The sequence below is a fragment of the Dendrobates tinctorius genome, unplaced genomic scaffold (assembly GCF_039654945.1).
Source record: "Dendrobates tinctorius isolate UK_male_01 unplaced genomic scaffold, ASM3965494v1 ptg000057l, whole genome shotgun sequence".
NCBI lineage: Eukaryota > Metazoa > Chordata > Amphibia > Anura > Dendrobatidae > Dendrobates > Dendrobates tinctorius.
The window spans coordinates 11,475,348-11,499,027 of NW_027361725.1; the positions used below are offsets into that span (position 1 = coordinate 11,475,348).

At 44.2% G+C, this 23,680-nt stretch overlaps 1 protein-coding gene across 1 annotated transcript in view; it reads left to right on the forward strand.

Moving 5' to 3' along the window:
* LOC141091979 (uncharacterized) overlaps positions 1 to 23,680 on the forward strand; it is a 107,028-nt gene that overhangs the window by 47,831 nt on the left and 35,517 nt on the right. The window lies entirely within an intron of this gene.

Here is a 23,680-nt window from a genome sequence, read left to right on the forward strand (position 1 = left end):
ACAGGAGAAATTGAACCCCAAAAGTTGTTGTCCAATTTGTCCTGAGTAAGCTGACACCCCATATGTGGGAGAAAACTACTGTATGGACACACGTCAGGGCTCGGAAGGGAAGTAGTGACGTTTTGGAATGCAGACATTGATGGAATGGTCTGCGGGTGTCATGTTGCCTTTGGAGAGCCCCTAATGTACCTAAACAGTGGAAACACCCACAAATGACCCCATTTTGGAAACGAGAACCCCTAAGGAACTTATCTAGATGTGTGGTGAGCACTTTGAACCCCCAAGGGCTTCACAGAAGTTTATAATGCCAGGGCATGAAAATAAAAAAATCGTATTTTTTCCACAAACATGATCAATTAGTCCCCAATTTTTTCATTTTCCCAAGGGTAACAGGAGAAATTGGACCGCAAAAGTTGTTGTCCAATTTGTCCTGAGTATGCTCACACCCCATATGTGGGAGAAAACTACTGTATGGACACACGTCGGGGCTCGGAAGGGAAGCAGTGCCATTTTGGAATGCAGACTTTGATGGAATGGTCTGCGGGTGTCATGTGCGTTTGGAGAGCCCCTGATGTACCTAAACTATTGAAACTCCCAACAAGTGACCCCATTTTGGACACTAGACCCCCCCACGGAACTTATCTAGATGTGTGGTGAGCACTTTGAACCCCCAAGTGCTTCACAGAAGTTTATAACGCTTGGACATGAAAATAAAAAAATCATTTTTTTCCACAAAAATGATATTTTTGTCCCCAATTTTTTATTTTCCTAAGGGTAACAGGAGAAATTGGACCCCAAAAATTGTTTTGCAATTTGTCCTGAGTAGGCTGATACCCTACATGTGGGGGTAAAACACTGTTTGGGCGCATGGCAGAGCTTGGAAGGGAAGGGGCACCATATGACTTTTTCAACTCTGAATTGGCTGGAATTCAGATCAGACGCAATGTTGCATTTGGAGAGCCCCTGATGTGCCCAAACAGTGGAAACCCCCAATTCTAACTCCAACCCGAACCACAACACACCCCTAACCCTAATCTCAGCCCTAACCCAAGCCCTAACCCTAACCCTAACCCTAGCCCTAACCCTAGCCCTAACGGAAAAATGGAAATAAATACATTTTTTTAATTTTATTATTTTTCCCTAACTAAGGGGGTGATAACGGGGGGTTTGATTTACTATTTATGGCGGTTTTTATTTTTGGCAGCTGTCGCACGCTAAAAGACGCTTTTTATTGTAAAAATAGTTTTTGCATCACCACATATTGACAGCTATAATTTTTCCATATTTTGACCCACTGAGTCATGTGAGGTCTTATTTTTTGCGGGACGAGTTGACGTTTTTATTGGTGCCATTTTCGGGCACGTGACATTTTTTGATTGCTTTTTATTCTGATTTTTGTGACGCAGAATGAACAAAAACCAGCGTGAATTTCTTTTGGGGGAGAGCGTTTACACCGTTCCGCGTGCGGTAAAATTGATAAAGCGGTTTTATTCTTCGGGTCAGTACGGTTACAGCGATACCTCATTTAGGTCGTTTTTTTATGTTTTGTCGGTTTTATGCAATGAAAACTATTTTATATAAAAATTAATTATTTTTGCATCGCTTTATTCTGCGAGCTATAACTTTTTTATTTTTTCGCTGATGATGCTGTGTCATGGCTTGTTTTTTGCGGGACAAGATGACGTTTTCAGCGGTACCATGGATATTTATATGCGTCTTTTTGATCGCGCGTTATTACACTTTTTGTTTGGCGGTATGATAATAAATCATTATTTTTTGCTTCGTTTTTTATTTTTATTTTTTAAGGGGTTCGCTAAAGGGGTTAACTAATGGGACAGTTTTATAGGGCGGGTTGTTACGGACGCAGCGATACCTAATATGTGTACTTTTATTGTTTTGGGTTTTTTTTATTTTCAAAAAATGAATTTATTGGGGAATATTTTTTTTTTTTTTTACTAATTTATTTGGCGATTTTTTAAAAATTATTTTTACACTTTTTTTTAATTTTTTTTTACTTTATTACATAGTCCCAGGTGGGACATCACTGTCCTGTGACAGATCGCTGATCTGTCACATCACAGATCACTGTGACGGATCAGCAATCTGTCACAGGCAGTGCACAAGGCTTCCTCATGCCTGCGCTTTGCAGGCACTGAGGAAGCCAGCTTCCTCCAGGCCCCCAAAGGCCCCCATCGCCATCTTGGATCAGGGGGCCTGGAGGAAAGGAGTCCCCCTCAGCAGCGCTGCACATTGCGCTGCCGTGGGGGGCTCAGGGAAGCACGGAGGGAGCCCCCTCCCTGCCGATGCTTCCCTTTAACTCCCGGTACACCGTGATCATGTTTGATCACGGTGTGCAAGGGGTTAACGTGTCGGGGGCGGTCCGTGACCGCCCCTGACACATAGTGCTGGGTGTCAGCTGTGATAATCAGCTGACACCCGGCCGCGATCAGCGGCGCTCACCACGTGGGCGCCGCTGATCGCGCTAGACGTACTATCCCGTCCATGGGCATAGGGGCCCGGGTCCCATGGACGGGATAGTACGTCTGATGTCAGGAAGGGGTTAAGTCACTTTGAGGGGTCTATATGATAGAAAATACCCAAAAGTGACACCATTCTAAAAACTGCACCCCTCGAGGTGCTCAAAACCAGATTCAAGAAGTTTATTAACCCTTCTGGTGCTTCACAGGAATTTTTTGAATGTTTAAAAAAAAAAGGAACATTTAACTTTTTTTCACAAAAAAAATTATTCAGGTTAAATTTTTTTAGTTTACCAAGGGTAACAGGAGAAACTGGACTGGAAAAGTTATTGTGCAATTTGTCCTAAATACGCTGATACCTGATATGTGGGGGGGAACCACTGTTTGGGCGCATGGCAGGGCTCGGAAGTGAAGGATCGACGTTTGACTTTTTCACTGCAAAATTGGCTGGAATTCAGATCGGACGCCATGTCAAGTTTGGAGAGCTCCTGATGTGCCTAAACAGTGGAAACCCCCCACAAGTGACCCCATTTTGGAAACTAGACCCCCCAAGGAACTTATCTAGATATGTGGTGAGCACTTTGAACCCCCAAGGGCTTCACAGAAGTTTATAACATACAGTCGTACAATTAAAAAATCATATTTTTTCCGCAAAAATGATCTTTTCAACCCCAATTTTTATTTTCCCAGAGTAACAAGACCCCAAAAGTTATTGTGCAATTTGTCTTGAGTACGCTGATACCCCATATGTGGTGGTAAACCACTATTTGGGCGCATGGCAGAGCTTGGAAGGGAAGCAGCGCTACTTGACTTTTTTGGCTGGAATTGAGATCGGATGCCATGTCGCGTTTGGAAAGCACCTGATGTGCCAAAACAGTGGAAACCCCCCAATTCTAACTCCAACCCTAACCCTAGCCCTAGCCCTAATGTGAAAATGGAAATAAATACATTTTTTTATTTCATTATTTTTCCCTAACTAAGGGGGTGATGACAGGGGGTTTGATTTACTATTTATAACGGGTTTTTATATTTGGCAGCTGTCGCCCGCTAAAAGGCGCTTTTTATTGTAAAAATAGTTTATGTATCACCACATTTGGAGAGCTATAATTTTCCCATAATTTGACCCACTGAGTCATGTGAGGTCTTATTTTTTGCAGGACGAGTTGAAATTTTTATTGGTAGCATTTTCGGACACATGACTTTTTTTGATTGCTTTTTATTCCGATTTTTGGGACGCAGAATGAACAAAAACCAGCGTTTCATGAATTTCTTTTGGGGGGGTGCGTTTACACCATTCTGCGTGCGGTAAAATTGATAAAGCGGCTTTATTCTTCGGGTCAGTACGGTTACAGCGATACCTCATTTAGGTTGTTTTTTATGTTTTGGCGCTTTTATGCAATGAAAACAATTTTACATAAAAAATAATTATTTTTGCATCGCTTTATTCTGTGAGCTATAACTTTTTTATCTTTTCACTGATGACGCTGTATGGAGGCTCGTTCTTTTGCGGGACAAGATGATGTTTTCAGTGGTACCATGGTTATTTATATCCGTCTTTTTGATCGCGCGTTATTGCACTTTTTGTTCGGCGGTATGATGATAAAGCTTTATTTTTTGCTTCATTTTTTATTTTTATTTTTTAAGGGGTTCAATAAAGGGGTTAACTAGTGTGACAGTTTTATAGGGCGGGTCGTTACGGACTTGACAATACCAAATATGTTTACTTTTATTGTCTTTTTTTATTTTCAAAAAATGAATTTATTAGGGAATTTTTTTTTTAAAATTTAATTAGCGATTTTTTTTATAAATTATTTGTACACTTTTTTTTTAACTTTATTATAATGTCCCATGGGGGACATCACTGTCCTGTGACAGATCGCTGATCTGTCACATCACAGATCGCTGTGACAGATCAGGATCTGTCACAGGCAGTGCTGGAGGCTTCCTCATGCCGGCGCTTTGCAGGCATGAGGAAGCCGGCTCCCTGCAGGCCTCCAAAGGTCCCCGCCACCATATTGGATCCGGGGACCTGCAGGGAAGGAGACCCCCGCCGCAGCGCTGCACATTGCGCTGCTGCGGGGGTCTCAGGGAAGCATGAAGGAAGCCCCCTCCCTGCCGATGCTTTCCTAAACCCCCGGTTTACTGCGATCGTGTTTGATCGTAGTGTGCCAGGGGTTAACGTGTCGGGGGCGGTCCGTGACCACCCCTAACACATAGTGCCGGGTGTCAGCTATGATAATCAGCTGACACCCGGCCACGATCAGCGGCGCTGCCCCCGTGAGCACAACTGATCACGCTAGACGTACTATCCCGTCCTTGGGACTTAGGTCCCAGGTCACATGGATGGAATAGTACGTCCAATGTAGGAAAGGGGTTAACCCCTTCACCACCTTGGGGTTTTTCCGTTTTTTGCGCTTTCATTTTTTCCTCCCTTCTCAGAGCCATAACTTGTCTTTTTTTTGTTAATATAGCAATGTGAGGACTTGTTTTTTGCAGACCGTTTTGTACTTTTGAATGATATCATTTATTTTACCATTTAGTGTACTGGAAAATAGGAAGAAAAATTCTAACTCCGGTGACATTTTGCAAAAAAAAAAAAGTGCTACCGTAATTTCACAATTGTTTTTTTATTTACCATGTTCACTAAGTACTAAAACTGACCTGCCTTTATGATTCTCCGCGTCAGTATGAATGTGCAGCTACCAAACACGTATAGGTTCTTTTTTATTTAGGCGGTGAAAAAAAATCCGAAATTTGTAAGAAAAAAAAAATTTGCTTATGTCGCCGTTTTCTGAGACCTGTAGCATCTCTATTTTTTGGGATCTGGGGCTGGTTGAGGGCTTATTTTTTGCGCCCTGAGCGGATGTTTTTATTGATACTATTTTTAATTAGATGCGATGTTTTGATCGCCTGTTATTGAATTTTATTGTAATGTTCTGGCGGTCAAACAAAGTTTACATTATTTTCTTGTTATGCTATTTACTGATCAGATTAATTTACTTTATATTTTGATAGATCACACCTTTTTGAAAGCAGCGATACCAAATATGTGTTTTTATTGTTTTATTTACAATGAGGCAAAAGGCGGTGATTTGAACTTGTGTTTTTTTACTTTTTTATTTTTTTTAACTGTCTTCAATAGTGTCCTTAGGAATACAGATGAGTGATTTTTTTTGTTTGTTTGTTTTTATTTTACGGACCAAATCTGCATGTGAAAAAAAATGACAACACGCACTAGTCTCTTCCATAGGTTGTATGAGACTCACCCATTGTGCAAAAAATCAAATACAATGTGAAGACACAAAATAGCATCCAATTTTTACGGACACATAGCAATTCTTTAAGATAGGAAAGTGGTCATCGAAATGTTTAATAGCTGCCGGACGAGTCCTGGTTCATCTGCAAACAATGATGTGCATAAGATGTGTTTTTTCTAATATAGGAACAATATGTGGGACATCAAGCAGTGTGTTGCAATGCATGGATCAGCCATTATAACATTGTGTTGGCGGTTTGGCAGCTTCGTGGATGTAACAGGTTCCCTTAAAAGAGAATTTGCCTGTGTATGGGAGAGATGGCTGAGAAGGCTGACGACCGTACGATTGGCTGAAGTATAGTTTGATCTATGGCCTCCTAATATATGTGGTCGGCTGCTGGCGAGCGTATGACAAATTGTCCAAGTTTCATCTTGAATACATGTGATATATTTTTTATGTATCATAGAGGTTGTTACGTACTACTGATTGGTGGGGATTCGGGTTCTGAGACCCCCAGCGATCGGACAAGGTTATCGGACAGTTTGACCCAAACTATATGCTGTTCGATGCTGAAAGCAAAGGCCGCACTGATGCTGGCCAGATCCATCAGTCCAGTCTCCTTCAGAGCAGTTCTTGCAAACGCTATAACAAAGAGGTTGGGAGTTCTGTGCTCCTTGATGAGGAGAGCGGTCACCCCGATAGACAGCAGCGGTAACCGATAACCAAGGTAACAAATAGTACCCAACAAAATTAAAAATTTCTCTGCTTTTGAGAACGGAGAATATATTTTATAGCAAGTGAATTGCAGCTATCCTTGTTTTCACAAGCATATTGCAATATTACTCATTTTATGAAGATGAGACAACCCTTTTAAAGAACTTCGGTCTGTGGTGTGTAAGTATTAAATGGGGAGTTATCATAAAATAAAAACTAATAAAAATGGGTGTGTGGATGAACAACATGTTAATGGAAGGCATTTAGCCGTCATTGTCATCATTTAGCTAAATATGACTGCTGCTTTCCCTAAGGTTTGGAGGGGTGCGGATGTTGTGAGCAATGATGGAGGCCATCGCCACCTCTGATAGTATACTACAAAAGAAAAACAAAAAACTGATCAGTATCGCTGAACAGAATAATGCAAGTGTGAACAGGTGCAAGCGGCTATGACTTTATACTATGCAAACAATAGAATACAGCAGCCTCTTTAAGCGGTAAGGCTAGTTTCACACTTGCTTCTTTTTGCAGCGCGTTTTTCCCGCAAAAAAACGCATTAAAAAAACGCATACAAATGCATACAAACGCTGCGTTTTTTTCAAGCATTTTTATGCGCATGCAGGAAAAAAACGCAGCGTTTTTGTGCGTTTGTATGCGTTTTTTGTGCGTTTGCGTTTTTTTACAGATTTTGGAAAAACCCCACAAAAAAGAAAAAACAACCATTCAACAACACACAAGACCAATGGGACTGCATTGTGGGTGTGGTATGTTAATATATAGACCCTGTCTACAGTATTCTTCACATTTGCTTGATTCTTCTCGTGACCATGGATCTGCGCTGGAAGAGTTTTCACTTCAACTTGGATTTGGACATCGCGATGGCTCAGGCATATGCAGTTGCTTGCCATGAACAAAGGAAGAGAGAGAGGCAGCGAAGATGGCGGCGTATGTGGATACATCCGATTGTTGAACTCCGGGATAGCCGTGGGGCATACCACACCCTCTACAGCGAGCTCCAGTCAAACCCGGAGAAATTTACAGATTATATCAGGATGTCCCACGAAAGTTTCTTGGATTTGCTTGCTCGTGTCCAACAATCCATCTGGAGACAGGACACACAGCTCCGTCGTGCGATTCCTCCTGAGGAACGGCTACTGGTGACATTACGGTATGTTTTAAAAACCAAGGGGTGCGGTCTGATGTTTTTTTTTTAAATTTAGTATTCAAAACCTTGGGTAATTAGTTTTCGTGAATGTACTAATATTTTATTTTATAGTTTTTTAAAATAATATACATAAATAGTAATTTTACTTCTTTGTCTGTTCACAGATTCCTGGCGACTGGAGAAACCCTATCTTCACTACACTTCCAGTACCGTATTGGAATCTCTACCTTGTCTGGAATTGTTGCTGACACCTGCCGGGCTCTCTGGAATGTTCTTTGTCCAGAATTTATGCCCCTGCCCACCGCTGAAAAGTGGATGGAAATTGCTGACAAATTCTGGACAGTATGCAATTTTCCCAACTGTTTGGGAGCTGTTGATGGTAAACACATACGGATCATCAAACCCCAAAGAACGGGATCTGAGTACTATAATTACAAAAAGTACTTTTCAATAGTACTCATGGCGATTGCGGATGCCGGATGTATGTTTGTAGCAGTGGACATTGGAGCATTTGGCCGTGGTAATGACTCACAGGCTTTTAAAAACTCAGACATGGGCCGGAGGTTGTATGGCAACCAATTTAATTTCCCTATGCCACGGCCTCTTCCTCACACCGAAGCTCCGCCACTGCCCTTTGTAATGGTTGGCGATGAGGCTTTTCAAATGTGCGGAAACTTACTGAAACCCTACTCCAGCCGGGACTTGGACCACACCAAAAAAATATTTAATTACAGGCTGACCAGGGCCAGAAGAACTGTCGAGTGTGCTTTTGGGATTCTTGTCTCCAGATGGCGAATTCTGGGCACGGCCATTAATCTTAAACTTGAAACAGTCGATGAGGTGGTGAAGGCCTGTGTGGTTCTACATAACTTTGTGATGGCTAAAGAGCACCCGACCTTTGAACTGGACGATGATGCTCCTAACCCATTGCCTGAATTCACTCAGCACACTCTCAGGTCATCCGTTGAAGTTGGCCAAATGAGGGACCAATTTGCGGCCTACTTTATTTCTGATGTAGGACGGGTGCACTGGCAAGATGAAATGGTGTAATGTTTTTGTTTGTTTATGGTAATAAAAAACCTTATTTGATACCATTACTGAGTGCACTATATTTTTTAAACTCCAATTAAATAAAAAACTTCCCATGTATAACTGAATTTTTTGATGTTCACACACCTGGGCAGGTAAATACACATACGAGTTAAAATGCAGCATTGCTAGTCTGCGTGAAATATATTGGAACGAGCAAAGCTGCAGGCCATGAATCAGGAAACCAAATTTTTCCAAGAGAAAATTGTGCAACTAGTTGAAAAAAAAGTATGTGATTTTCTCAAAACACAACCCTCAAAACCCAACCCCAATGAAAGTCAATGGTGAATACAAGTCAGCATTGAGTGGATGAATGTAATCTGCTCCATTCCAACTTAGTTATTACACTAGGCCTTGGAATAACTATACTAGGCCGTGGTATTTCAAATATGAGTATAGTAGGCCTTGGGCCTACTAGTATAGTCATATGTGAAATACCACGGCCTAGTATAGTCATACCAAGGCCTACTCGATTTTTACCAACTAGGATCTTGTTTCACGAAAAACAAACTGTTGAAACTTGACAAGTTTCAACAGTTTGTTTTTCATGAAACCAGATTCTAGTTGGTAAAACTAGAGTTATTACACTAGGCCTTGAAATGACTACACTAGGCCGTGGTATTTCAAATATGAGTATAGTAGGCCTTGGGGCTAGTAGTATAGTAATATGTGAAATACCACGGCCTAGTATAGTCATACCAAGGCCTACTGTAATAACTCGATTTTAAAAAACAAACTGGTGAAACTAGAAAGAAACTTATTTTTTAGACAAGTTTCAACAGTTTGTTTTTCATGAAACCAGATTCTAGTTGGTAAAACTAGAGTTATTACACTAGGCCTTGGAATGACTACACTAGGCCGTGGTATTTCAAATATGAGTATAGTAGGCCTTGGGGCTAGTAGTATAGTAATATGTGAAATGCCACCGCCTAGTATAGTCATACCAAGGCCTACTGTAATAACTCGATTTTAAAAAACAAACTGGTGAAACTAGAAAGAAACTTATTTTTTAGACAAGTTTCAACAGTTTGTTTTTCATGAAACCAGATTCTAGTTGGTAAAACTAGAGTTATTACACTAGGCCTTGGAATGACTACACTAGGCCGTGGTATTTCAAATATGAGTATAGTAGGCCTTGGGGCTAGTAGTATAGTAATATGTGAAATACCACGGCCTAGTATAGTCATACCAAGGCCTACTGTAATAACTCGATTTTAAAAAACAAACTGGTGAAACTAGAAAGAAACTTATTTTTTAGACAAGTTTCAACAGTTTGTTTTTCATGAAACCAGATTCTAGTTGGTAAAACTAGAGTTATTACACTAGGCCTTGGAATGACTACACTAGGCCGTGGTATTTCAAATATGAGTATATTAGGCCTTGGGGCTAGTAGTATAGTAATATGTGAAATACCACGGCCTAGTATAGTCATACCAAGGCCTACTGTAATAACTCGATTTTAAAAAACAAACTGGTGAAACTAGAAAGAAACTTATTTTTTAGACAAGTTTCAACAGTTTGTTTTTCATGAAACCAGATTCTAGTTGGTAAAACTAGAGTTATTACACTAGGCCTTGGAATGACTACACTAGGCCGTGGTATTTCAAATATGAGTATAGTAGGCCTTGGGGCTAGTAGTATAGTAATATGTGAAATACCACGGCCTAGTATAGTCATACCAAGGCCTACTGTAATAACTCGATTTTTAACAACTAGCATCTTGTTTCACAAAAAACAAACTGGTGAAACTAGAAAGAAACTTATTTTTTAGACAAGTTTCCACAGTTTGTTTTTCATGAAACCAGATCCAAGTTGGTAAAACTCGAGTTATTACAGTAGGCCTTGGTATGACTATACTAGGCCGTGGTATTTCACATATGACTATACTAGGCCTTGGGTTGGTTTTTAACATGTATTTACCCATCAGTGTGTGTGAGCGGCGCAAACAACATTAATGAAACTTTTTAATGGTGAACCACAAATGTAAATTTATTTTTAATCAAAAAAAGTAAACCAAAAAATTATTTTTTACGGCGTTTGGGGGCAGATGGTTTCAATTTGGGGGTGTGCAGGGAATATGCAACACTTGCAGTTGAAGACGGTGTTTGAGGGGAAGGGGCAACAAAACTTGTTGGGGAAGGTAGTCCAGTTAAGGGAATTAAACTAGGAACACTTGGAGGAGAGGAAATCTGTTCAGGTACATTAGTTGTAATGGCATGTCGCCGTAGGCTTGTGTGCCTGGACCGACTTTGGCCCAATGCCCGCCTTGATAGATTTCGCCTTGAACTAGGGGCAAATATTGAGTGTAGGTCCCCCGTCTGCAGGTGTGGCTGCTGCTGCTGCTGCTGCTGAGGTGGCTGCTGCTGCTGCTGAGGTGGCTGCTGCTGCTGAGGTGGCTGCTGCTGCTGCTGAGGTGGTTGTTGCTGCTGCTGAGGTGGCTGCTGCTGCTGAGGTGGCTGCTGCTGCTGCTGAGGTGGCTGCTGCTGAGGTGGCTGCTGCTGCTGCTCTTCGTTGGCAGTGCTCGTCCTTGCAGGAGGACTGGTGGCGGCAGTGATGGTCCAGGTTTGCAGAGTGGTGGTGGCAGGGCTACTACATGTTGTTGTAGCGGCAGGGCTGTTCCATGTTTGCCTAGTGGTGGCTGAGCTCCACGCATGCATGGGAGTGGCGGTGGTGCTCCAGACAGGAGCAGCGCTTGCCATGGTGGTGTCGGTGAAGTGACCAGCTGCACTCAGACTTGTGGTGGTGTAACGGTGGGTGTCCTGGCTTTGAATAGAGGTGTCCGTGCAGTGGTATGCAGCACAAGTCGGTAGTGAGGTGAAGCGAGTCAATGGTGGCACAGGTGGAAATGACACCACTGACTGCTGACCGTACCGATTATGCTGCATAGCCTGCAAGAAAGCATTGTTGCAGGCCTGCAGCACATTCAGCTGTTGCTCAGGACTAAGGTGTTCCGCCATGCCCTTTTCAATCTTACTAAAAAAATGGTGTGCTGGTCTGTTGAGGTCGGCCTCCAGACGGTCAAGGCGCTGTTCTACAGAATTGAAGCGGTGTTCAAAGTGGTTAAAACCACGTTCCATGAGTGCAAAACCGCTTTCAACTCTGTCGGACAGTGACTTGAGGCTGGAATTAAAGGCCTCGCTCAAATGCCTAAACTCGGGCAAGACATTCCTGTCCAAGGCCCTCTGCCGCTGGCGGGTAGTGCCCGCATAACCAGTGGCAGAGACCTGGGACAGGGGAACACCTGATGGCCCAGCTTCCTGGTCACCAGCTGTGTGTGTGGCTGACCTGCAAGGTGCTTCCTGGCTGTCGGATGGCTGGGACGGGTCAGAGGACGTCCGAGGAAGGACCGCTCCAGGGCCAGGTTGCAGGGTGCTGCTCCAGGTGCTGTGGAATAAAGGAAAATCATTACTACCATGCCTTTACAAGAAGCATCAGCTGTGGATTAGAAAAACACAGATTAATAAAAATAAAAACCCAAAATTTATAATACTTACGATCTCGTGGCAAGGACCGGTCTTAGGAACTGCAACGCGTGATAGTGACGGTATCTAGTTCTGGTCCTTGACGCAGATCCACTGCGAACCTGGCCCTCAGCACGAACATCACTGTTGAAGCGGTCCTTGATCGAACGCCAACGTGTTCGGACTTTGTCCACTGTTGTTAAAAAAAAAAACAGTGCCGTCAAGGACAACAGTCACTGCGGCACAATATAGCAATACAATACTCAAAGCAGTCACTGTAGACCCCGATGACACTGTTGGGTTTCCTGCTAGAATACACCTAGCACGAAACCCAACAGTGCCGTCAAGGACAACAGTCACTGCGGCACAATGTAGCAATACAATACTCAAAGCAGTCACTGTAGACCCCGATGACACTGTTGGGTTTCCTGCTAGAATACACCTAGCACGAAACCCAACAGTGCCGTCAAGGACAACAGTCACTGCGGCACAATGTAGCAATACAATACTCAAAGCAGTCACTGTAGACCCCGATGACACTGTTGGGTTTCCTGCTAGAATACACCTAGCACGAAACCCAACAGTGCCGTCAAGGACAACAGTCACTGCGGCACAATGTAGCAATACAATACTCAAAGCAGTCACTGTAGACCCCGATGACACTGTTGGGTTTCCTGCTAGAATACACCTAGCACGAAACCCAACAGTGCCGTCAAGGACAACAGTCTCTGCGGCACAATGTAGCAATACAATACTCAAAGCAGTCACTGTAGACCCCGATGACACTGTTGGGTTTCCTGCTAGAATACACCTAGCACGAAACCCAACAGTGCCGTCAAGGACAACAGTCACTACGGCACAATGTAGCAATACAATACTCAAAGCAGTCACTGTAGACCCCGATGACACTGTTGGGTTTCCTGCTAGAATACACCTAGCACGAAACCCAACAGTGCCGTCAAGGACAACAGTCACTGCGGCACATTGTAGCAATACAATACTCAAAGCAGTCACTGTAGACCCCGATGACACTGTTGGGTTTCCTGCTAGAATACACCTAGCACGAAACCCAACAGTGCCGTCAAGGACAACAGTCACTGCGGCACAATGTAGCAATACAATACTCAAAGCAGTCACTGTAGACCCCGATGACACTGTTGGGTTTCCTGCTAGAATACACCTAGCACGAAACCCAACAGTGCCGTCAAGGACAACAGTCACTGCGGCACAATGTAGCAATACAATACTCAAAGCAGTCACTGTAGACCCCGATGACACTGTTGGGTTTCCTGCTAGAATACACCTAGCACGAAACCCAACAGTGCCGTCAAGGACAACAGTCACTGCGGCACAATGTAGCAATACAATACTCAAAGCAGTCACTGTAGACCCCGATGACACTGTTGGGTTTCCTGCTAGAATACACCTAGCACGAAACCCAACAGTGCCGTCAAGGACAACAGTCTCTGCGGCACAATGTAGCAATACAATACTCAAAGCAGTCACTGTAGACCCCGATGACACTGTTGGGTTTCCTGCTAGAATACACCTAGCACGAAACCCAACAGTGCCGTCAAGGACAACAGTCACTGCGGCACAATGTAGCAATACAATACTCAAAGCAGTCACTGTAGACCCCGATGACACTGTTGGGTTTCCTGCTAGAATACACCTAGCACGAAACCCAACAGTGCCATCAAGGACAACAGTCACTGCGGCACAATGTAGCAATACAATACTCAAAGCAGTCACTGTAGACCCCAATGACACTGTTGGGTTTCCTGCTAGAATATGCCTAGCACGAAACCCAACAGTGCCGTCAAGGACAACAGTCACTGCGGCACAATACAGAGCAGGGAAATACTCACTAAACGCCTTTTTGGAGGATGCTGTGGCGCTGTCCCAGCCATCCATCAACGCTGCGGCCACCTCATTCCATAGCCGCCGGGTCACCACAATGTCCTTGTGCAGCCGGTCACGGCTGTCCCACAACGGCGAACGCTCCTGGACCAGGCTGATGAGCTGCTCATTATCCAGGTAGACGTCTTCATCCCGTTGTGGAACCTAGACAAAACACATTCATTAGAATAATCAAATTTAAATTGAATAAAAAGTTACAAAAAAAGAAACATAAAAAAGAGTAAAAATAGAAGATAAAAAATAAAGAACATTACAAATCATTTGATACATACATTCCGTATCACCACCGGGACTTGGCTTCGCTGCTCCTGCTCTTCGCCCTCACTAGTCCCATCCGCAGAAGATGATGATGACGATGTCTTAAAAAAGTAGAAAAAAACGTAAGAGATTTGGAGAAGCAGCAGATATACTTACCAGATGCACGAAAATAATCACCTCACGGTCTGCTTGCGCCAATTCCTGCCGCGATGGGGAATACTCGGATTCTGAAGACATACTGCATGTAAAAATAATAAAAATCATTAGTACATACATAATTTAAAAGGACAGGCATATAATGTAATATACTCACATTCTTCGCTGATATAGATGGGTTCCTTGTTGACTGTCTGCTCTCCAATCTGTCAGTGAAGTAGTGGCAGAGTTTTGGCAGGCACCTCCTTTATATAGACTTTTTTTTTTTACTTTAGAAGATTATAACTAGTACAACAAGTGGTCACTACCAAAAAAACGCAGCGCTAAAAAAACGCTTACATGCGCATGCCAGTGCGCACGTATGCGCATCCATAGGCTATAATGGCCATTTTCAGCGCAAAACGTGCGCATACGTGCGCATGCGCTTTTTTGCAGGGCCAAAAAATGCAACATGCTGCGTCTGGAAAATACAATCGCACACCCCAAAAAAACGCAGCGCATGAAAATCGCATACATGCGCATGCCAGCGCGCAGGTATGCGCACCCATGTTAAATATAGGGGAAAAAACGCATGCGCACGTATGCGTTTTTTTACAGCGCAAAAAAACGCAAATGTGAAACCAGCCTAAGAAAGGCGCACCTTTTTTTTTTTGCTGGGACCTTAAGCCTAATATTTATTGAACATACCTCTCCTAGGTGACAACACTACTATTCTTAATGTAAATTACACAACAAAATCTCGCTTGAGCAATCCAACTAGATAATAAGTAGAGATGAGCTACTTTGACTTTTTTAGGGTCAAGTCGGGTTTCATGAAACCCGACTTTCTCAAAAGTTGGGTCGAACAAAATTGGCCGACTATAGGGAAAAGTAAGAGGCTGACTGAAACCCGAAACCCAATGCAAGTCAATGGGGAAGCAAAGTCGGCAGGTAGTGGAGGACAGTAAACACACCTACAGTGCCCATTTCAATGCCAACGACATCAATTCTTATTACTGAAGCTTGTCCACCTTAATTTACTTCATAACAGTTACGCATTGAAAACTGGGGGTTATCTGGCTAAAGTTGTGGGGGGGTTGGGCTGGCGCCAGGTTTTCGTGTGCCCTGGGCCAAAGAGTGTCAGTGCACCCCTTTAACACATACCACAATTCATAATGCTCCGATACGGCAGAGAAGAAATATTGGTATAGTGCAATGACAAATACTTCACTTCTTACATGACATGACTGATCTAGCAGAGAAATATTGGTATAGTGCAATGACAAATACTTCACTTCTTACATGACATGACTGATCTATTTTAAATTGTACAATTGTCATGGTTTATTGAGAGTTCCGGGTAGGTGGTGCAGGAGTTAATAACGAAAGCCTCTCTGTGGATCTGGGGAGGGTTCTTATAGCATCAGGGGAGAGCCGTCCCCTGTCGTTTATACTCATTGCTGAGTGTGCCTGACCCTATCCTGTCCGTGCTTCATGCCAATTGTTGTTCGTCTGCCTGGTGTTTGATCCTGTCCTGTTACGGTTTACTTCCCTGGTTTGCTGATTCTGTACTTTCTCTGCCCGTTCTGTGTATGACCCCTGGCTACGTTTGACCTCCCTCCTGAATATCCCTCCTGTACCGCGCTGCCCGCTCTGTGTATGACCCCTGGCTATGTTTGACCTCCCTCCTGAGCATCCCTACGGTACCTCGCCGCCCGCCCCATGTATGACATTATTGTTTGCCTGACTATAGTTACTTCTCTGTGATGCTTCATTACCACTGTTTCCATCAGCGCAGTTAGAGTCCGGCGGTAGCCCCACCCCTCCCTCCGACGCGCGGCCACGTGACCGCTTCTCTACCTCTCCGCCCTCCCCGCAGGTCCTGGAGTTGGTTTTCCTACATCCACATTGGGCTCCTGCCTCTCACCGCTGTAGGTAAGAAGCTGTCTTATATCCTGTCATCTGTGTGCTTGTCACCCGGATTGCTGGGCTGTTACACGGCCCCTGAAGGAAAGGTGTGTGTGTGTGTTGGAGGTATAGCTTGCGTCATGGACCCCATGCAAGCACTGTCAGACCAGGTGAAACAGTTGTCGCAGATGTTTCAGAAATTAAATGTTGAGCAGCGCTCTATGGCCCATACTCCGCAACAGCTGGTATATACTGTACAGGGGGCTCTCGGTCCCGAGAACAGGGACGTGTCACTTACTTCCCCGGAGTCTCCGGTCAAATTGCCGGTCTCCTTTTCTGGGGACAAAAGGGAGTACAGGGCATTAAGGGAAGGATGCAAACTGTTCTTTTCCCTGAGACCTCGTTCTTCTGGGGGAGAATTTCAGAGGGGGTGATTATTTCCCTACTTTGGGGTGCCCCACAAGCCTGGGCATTTTCGCAAGCCCCCACAGCCCCAGAACGTATGACTGTGGATGTGTTTTTTGAGGCCTTGGGCTGCATTTATGACGAACCAGACAGAGTTCGCTTGGCTGAGGACCTGGTGATGAATGCACGTCAGGGTCGGCACTCAGCAGAGTGGTTCTGCTCTGAGTTCTGACGATGGTCAACAGAAGTCTCCTGGGATGATGCCGCTCTCCGGGGACTATTCCGTAGAGGCTTGTCAGAACGCCTTCAGGATGCTCTGGCCCTGCATCCACCTCCTGACACTCTGGAGGATGACATGACCCAAGCCGTGCGGATGGATCGCCGGCTAAGAGCCAGAGGGGTTATGCATTACGAAACGTCCTTGCTTTCTGGCAGCAAAGAGGTGGAGGCTAATCCAGTGCCCATGGAAATTGGCGCCACCTCGGTCAGAGAGAAAGAAAGGTAACGGCGCCATGAGAAGCAACTCTGTTTCTACTGTGGGGAATCGGGACATTGGAGGAGAGATTGTCCATTGTGTCCAGCGTCCCCCAAGTTGACGGGAAACTACTAGGTCTGGGTAGTGATCGAGGAGGCTTCCCAGACCTTCAGGTACATTTTTCCTCATGCCCTAAACTGTTGCTAAAAGTCAAACTGGTAGTAGACAATTATCATTTTGTTTCTATAGCTTTGGTGGACTGCGGTTCATCACTTAATTTGGTCATCTCCAGTATCGTCTCCCTGGTCAAGATAGGGACTGTCAGGTTGGAGACCCCTCTGAAAATTGTGGCCATCGACTCTTCCCACCTCACCCGTTCGGGGATTCGTTATGTTTCTAACAGTTTTTCTTTGCGTGTTGGTTCCTCCCATGTTGAGGAGATGAAATGTTTTGTTATGGACAACCTGCCCGCAGGGCTGATATTAGGCATGCCGTGGCTTCAATGACACAACCCAGTTATTGATTGGGAGAAAAGGGAGATTGTCAAGTGGGGGCCTAAATGTATCGATTGTTCCTACAAATCTGTTTTCTGTGTTACACCCGCAAAACCTGTCTACGAGTCTTCTGTTAGTCTGGAGGGTATTCCGGAGTACCTTAAGGACTTTGAGGACGTGTTTTCTGAAAGCGAGGCCGAGACATTACCCCCACATAGGCCATTTGATGGCACAATTGATCTCATCCCTGGGGCCAAATTGCCCAAAGCCCGTTTATTTGTCTTGTCAGACCCGGAGCGTCTGGCTATGAAGGAATACATAACTGAAAGTCTCCGTAAAGGGCATATAAGACCTTCAGTTTCCCCAGTAGCTGCAGGGTTTTTCTTTGTTAAAAATAAAGATGGTGGCCTACGCCCCTGCCTCGACTTCCGAGAACTCAACAAAATTACCGTCAGCAGAGGTTCTTTCGAGACATTTCCTTTCCCAAATTGTTTGCCTTCATGGTGTGCCTATTAACATTGTGTCCGATAGGGGGACACAATTTGTAGCTAAGTTTTGGCAGGCTTTTTGCAGGAAGTTGGGGATATCTCTCTCTTTCTCCTCAGCTTACCACCCAGAGAGCAATGGACAAACGGAACGCATCAACCAGTCTCTGGAACAGATCCTTCAGTGCTTGACTTCCACATTGCAGGATGACTGGTGCCATGCCTTGCCATTGGCGGAGTTCGCCTTCAACAATCGAATAAACCAATCCACTGGTAGGTCACCATTTTTTATTAATTACGGATTGAACCCTCATTTTGGTGAATTCTCACACCTAGATTCGAACTGTCCAGGGGCTGAGGACTCTGTCAGCAGGATAAGTGATCTATGGTCTAAGGTTCGTGTGAACAATTCCAAAGCACAAGAGAAATATAAACATTTTGCAGATAATAAGAGGGATCCAGGTCAGACACTACAGTGTGGGGATAAGCTATGGCTTTCTACGCGAAACATAAGCTTAAAGTTACCCTCCGTCAAGCTGGGGCCTAAATTCATTGGCCCTTATGTGATAACTGAGGTGAATAACCCAGTAGCATATCGCTTTCTCCTCCCTTCATCCTTAAAACTTCACAATATTTTCCATAGGTCCTTACCTAAACCAGTAGGCTCGGTGGTAGAGGAACCCGGTTCTCTCCCAACTCCGGTGTTGTTGGACGGTCATAAGGAGTTTGAAGTTCAAACCATTGTACAGTCCCGATGGGTTCGCGGTTCCTTGCAATTTCTTGTACATTGGAAGGGGTACGGTCCGGAGGATCGGTCATGGGTACCAGACAGATTGGTGCACACGAATCGCCTGGTTAGGGCGTACCATGCTCGATATCCGGAGAGACCTTGGGGTCCAGAGGCACCCCGTTGAAGGGGGGGTACTGTCATGGTTTATTGAGAGTTCAGGGTAGGTGGTGCAGGAGTTAATAACGAAAAATCACTCAGATAAGTCATTCTCTGAGAGACAGGAAGATCAGAAATAAAATCCATTGAGATATGGGTCCATGGCCTCTTGGGCATCGGCATGGACATCAGCAACCCACTAGAACGAGAACAGGGTTTAGACTGAGAACAAGTCCCACAGGACTGTACAAAATTCCTGACATCACAGGATAAGGCAGGCAACCAAAACAACCGACTCACCAAATCTCTGGTACCAAAAATACCCGGATGACCAGCCAATGCGGAGCAATGGACTTCAGACATCACTCTCTTTCTCCACTGGTCAGGAACATACAATCTTCCCATAGGGCAACGCTCAGGTTTATCCTCCTGAAATTCCTCCAGGGCGCGTCTCAAATAGGGCAAAATGGCAGAAAGAAAGAACTACCCCTTCATCTAGGATAGTAGTAGACTTGGTCACATTAAGAGAATCAGCAAAGAAACTCCTAGAAAGGGCGTATGCCTTAACATTCTTAGTGCCCGGAAGAAAAGAGACCACAAAATTAAAACGCGTGAAAAACAAGGCCCATCTAGCCTGTCTAGGATTCAAGCGTTTGGCCGACTCCAGATAAATCAAATTCTTGTGATCGGTGAGGACCACAAATTGATGTCTAGCTCCCTCCAACCAATGTCTCCACTCCTCAAATGCCCATTTCATGGCCAACAGTTCCCGATTCCCCACATCATAGGTGCGTTCAGATGGGGAAAATTTTTGAGAAAAGAAGGCACAGGGATTCATCTTAGAAGTCACAGGGTCTTTTTGGGACAACACAGCTCCTGCACCAATCTCAGAAGCGTCCACCTCCACTTGAAATGGAAGTGAGACATCAGGTTGCCGTAAAACTGAAGCTGAAGTAAATCTCCGCATAAGCTCCTGAAATGCTGAGACAGCCTCAGGAGACCAATTCAGCACATCAGCTCCCTTCTTGGTCAGATCAGTCAGTGGATTGACAATACTAGAAAAATTACCTAAAAGACCTAAAAGTTTACGATAGAAATTAGACCCAAAAACTTCTGGAGAGCCTTCAAAGAAGTAGGCTGAACCCAATCATAAATGGCCTGTACCTTGGCCGGGTCCATTTCAATAGTCGATGGAGACAAGATAAATCCCAAAAATGAAATCTTCTGTACACCAAAGAGGCACTTTGATCCCTTAACAAACAGGGAATTCTCCCTCAAAATCCGGAACACAGTCCGGACATGTTCCACATGGGAATCCCAATCACTAGAAAAGATCAAAATATCATCCAGATAGATGATCAAAAACTTATCCACAAAGTCTCAGAAAATATCATTCATAAAGGATTGGAAGACAGAAGGGGCATTAGAGAGCCCAAAAGGCATCACCAGGTACTCAAAATGTCCCTCCGGAGTATTAAATGCCATCTTCCATTGATCCCCGTGCTTGATGCGAATAAGATTATACGCCCCCCTGAGGTCAAGCTTAGTAAACCAGCAGGCACTCTTAACTCTGGAGAATAAATCAGACATCAGAGGTAACGGGTACTGATATTTAACCGTCATCTTGTTAAGGGAACGATAATCAATATACGGTCTTAATGAACCTTCTTTCTTGGCCACAAAAAAAAACAGCACCTAAAGGTGATGAGGATGGTCTAATATGACTCTTCTCCAACGACTCCTTAATATAGGATCGCATAGCATCATGTTCGGGTACAGATAAGTTGAAAAGCCGACCCTTGGGAAATTTACACCCAGGCATCAAGTCAATTGCACAGTCATAACTCCTATGAGGAGGCAAAGACGCAGACTTACTCTCACTAAATACATCAGAGAAATCAGCCAGATAATCAGGAATATCATGAGACTGAGGAGAGATGGAGAAAACAGGAGCGTCCCTAAGAACACACTGACAACCCCAACTCACCACAGACACAGATTTCCAATCCAAAACTGGGTTATGAGTTTGCAACCAGGGGAAACCCAGAACAATAGTATCATGCAAATTATGCAGCACCAAAAATTTACAATTTTCTTGGTGGTCTGGGGCAACTCGCATTATCACCTGGGTCCAAAACTGAGGCTTATTCTCCGCCAAAGGAGTGGCATCAATACCCCTCAAAGGAATAGGCGTCTGCAGAGGCGTCATGGACAAACCACAATGTTTAGCAAAGTCCAAATCCATCAAATTCAGAGCTGCTCCTGAATCCACAAAAGCCTTAGTGGAAAATGTGGACAAGGAGCAGATCAGAGTAATTGCCAAAAGGAACTTAGGTTGTATACTGCTCACAGCAAATGTGTGTGCAAAACGTTTCTCTCGTTTAGGGCAGACAAACCTTTCCGAAAGAGAGCTGCCAATGCACATTCCATGTAGTAAGGACTGCCCACTTTCGGAATCTTTGACAGTACAACTCTGCAGGATCCTGACCCTGGTTTAATGCCAACAGGGTTCTCTCAGCTTGATCAACGGCATTAGGTTCACCATACAACAACCCCAAGGCTTGAAAAAATGCATCCACATTAGATAAAATAGAATTTAGAGGTGTCAGAGAAAAAGCCCAATCCTGGGGATCGCCGGGCAGCAAGGAGATGACAATTTTAACCTGCTGCACTGAGCTCCCCGGTGAATTAGGCTTCAAGGCAAGAAATAATTTACAATTATTCTTAAAATTCAGAAATTTAGACCGATCCCCAGAAAACACATCAGGAGTAGGAATCTTAGGTTCAGCAGCATGTGACTGAATGAGGTAGGTGAAAATTCCCTGCACTTCAGCAGCAAGTTGCTCCACACGATCAGACAATTGCTTAATCTCCATTAGGAAAAAAAAAAAAATCCTCCTACAGCCCCAGAAAAAAAGAGGAAAATATATATATATATATATATATATATATATATATATATATATATATATATATATATATATATAAAAAAAATTCTGACACTTTTTTTTTTTTTCTGTATCAATTCTTTCCTGCTTTTGAGTACCCTAGAATCTGCAGTATGGCTGGTGATTCTGTTATGAATGGGAAACCGAGGAGGAAAAAAAAACAACAAGCTAAGTCTCAGAAAATCAGAGAAGTTGGTAACTATGCAGATTGCAGATCCCTAATCTTAACCGCACAACTAGCAGCAGTCGTGGGGCGTTCCTACGATGTTCCTAGACGCCTAGTCACTGCCAGAGGACTACATAAACCTAAAGCAAGAAAAGGGAAAACTAACTGCCCCAGAGCAGACCCCAAAGGAATAGACAGCCCCCACACATGTATTGATGGTGATGCAAGATGAAAACACAAACACAGGCAGGATAAAAGGCTGAGCAAATGATGGGGCCCGACTAACTAGAAAGGACAGGAAAGGAAAGCCACTGTCTGTAATCTGCCAAAAAACCCTACCAAAATAATGTCCAACATGTCTGATAGCAAAATTAACCATGAAGTCACTAGACTTCTCCCACTATATCAGCACTCTGAAATATTCTGAAACAGAGCAAAAAGAGACCAATCTAATAAGGGATAAAAAGGCAAATACAGATAAATAGGAGTGGAAGTTCAGCATAGCTCCAGCAGGGGCAAGCTGACCACACAAGAAACTGAATTGACCAACAAGCGCAAGTGTGAACATTAGCAAAAAAACAAACTTAACTTGAGAAGCCTTGAAGAGAGCTGAAGTCCAAGACCTGAGAAGCAGACTGAATCACCAGCACCAGGATAGGGCGTCGGCTGTCTTACATCCAGTCTGATACTCCAGAGATCCAATCGTTATCCTCCTCATCAGGTGGCAGATCACTACCACTTAAACCAACCTCACTACCTCCTGTCACCACCAGAGGGAGAATGGAAGGAGAACTCTCAACTGGTGGAGCAGAAAATGAGCTCATAACATTGTACCCTTATTGTTATATTTTACTCTGACTGCAAAGCCACTGTAATTCCATTGTATAGCTTTTTGTATATTTCTGTAAATATCTAGTGCGCCCTTAAAGCAATTAAACTATAAAATTAATCTTGGGCAGATGCTTTTACTCTGATCACGAATCTTAGAATACCCAGCGGGTAACAGGACATCCTCCCCGGCGGCCATTTGCTCTAGGTGCAGTTCCCTTACTGACCTGAGAGACCAAGGTGGCGCCGGAGAGCTGTGCCTGTGTAGTTACGTCACATTGGTGACGTGGGAGGAACGGACCCTGTGTTGTGTCCTCCACATTGGTGGCAGCGGTGGGATCAGAGTAATAGTGTGCGTGGGACCCCTACTCCCAGACACTAAAGACTACCAGTGGTAACTTTCACTGCTGGGGTCCTAAGGTCAGCCCAGCACTAGACGGTCAGAGTGCAAATATAATAAGTTGTGTGCGAGGTCAGGGTTGCAGCTGTGTCAGTAACCAGAGGTTCCCAAGATGACGGAAGGCACCAGGAGTAAGGCAAAGGGGAGAACAATGCTATGGTCTATGAGGAGGTGGTGGAGGACAATACTAATGAAGGCGAGGGGGAGCT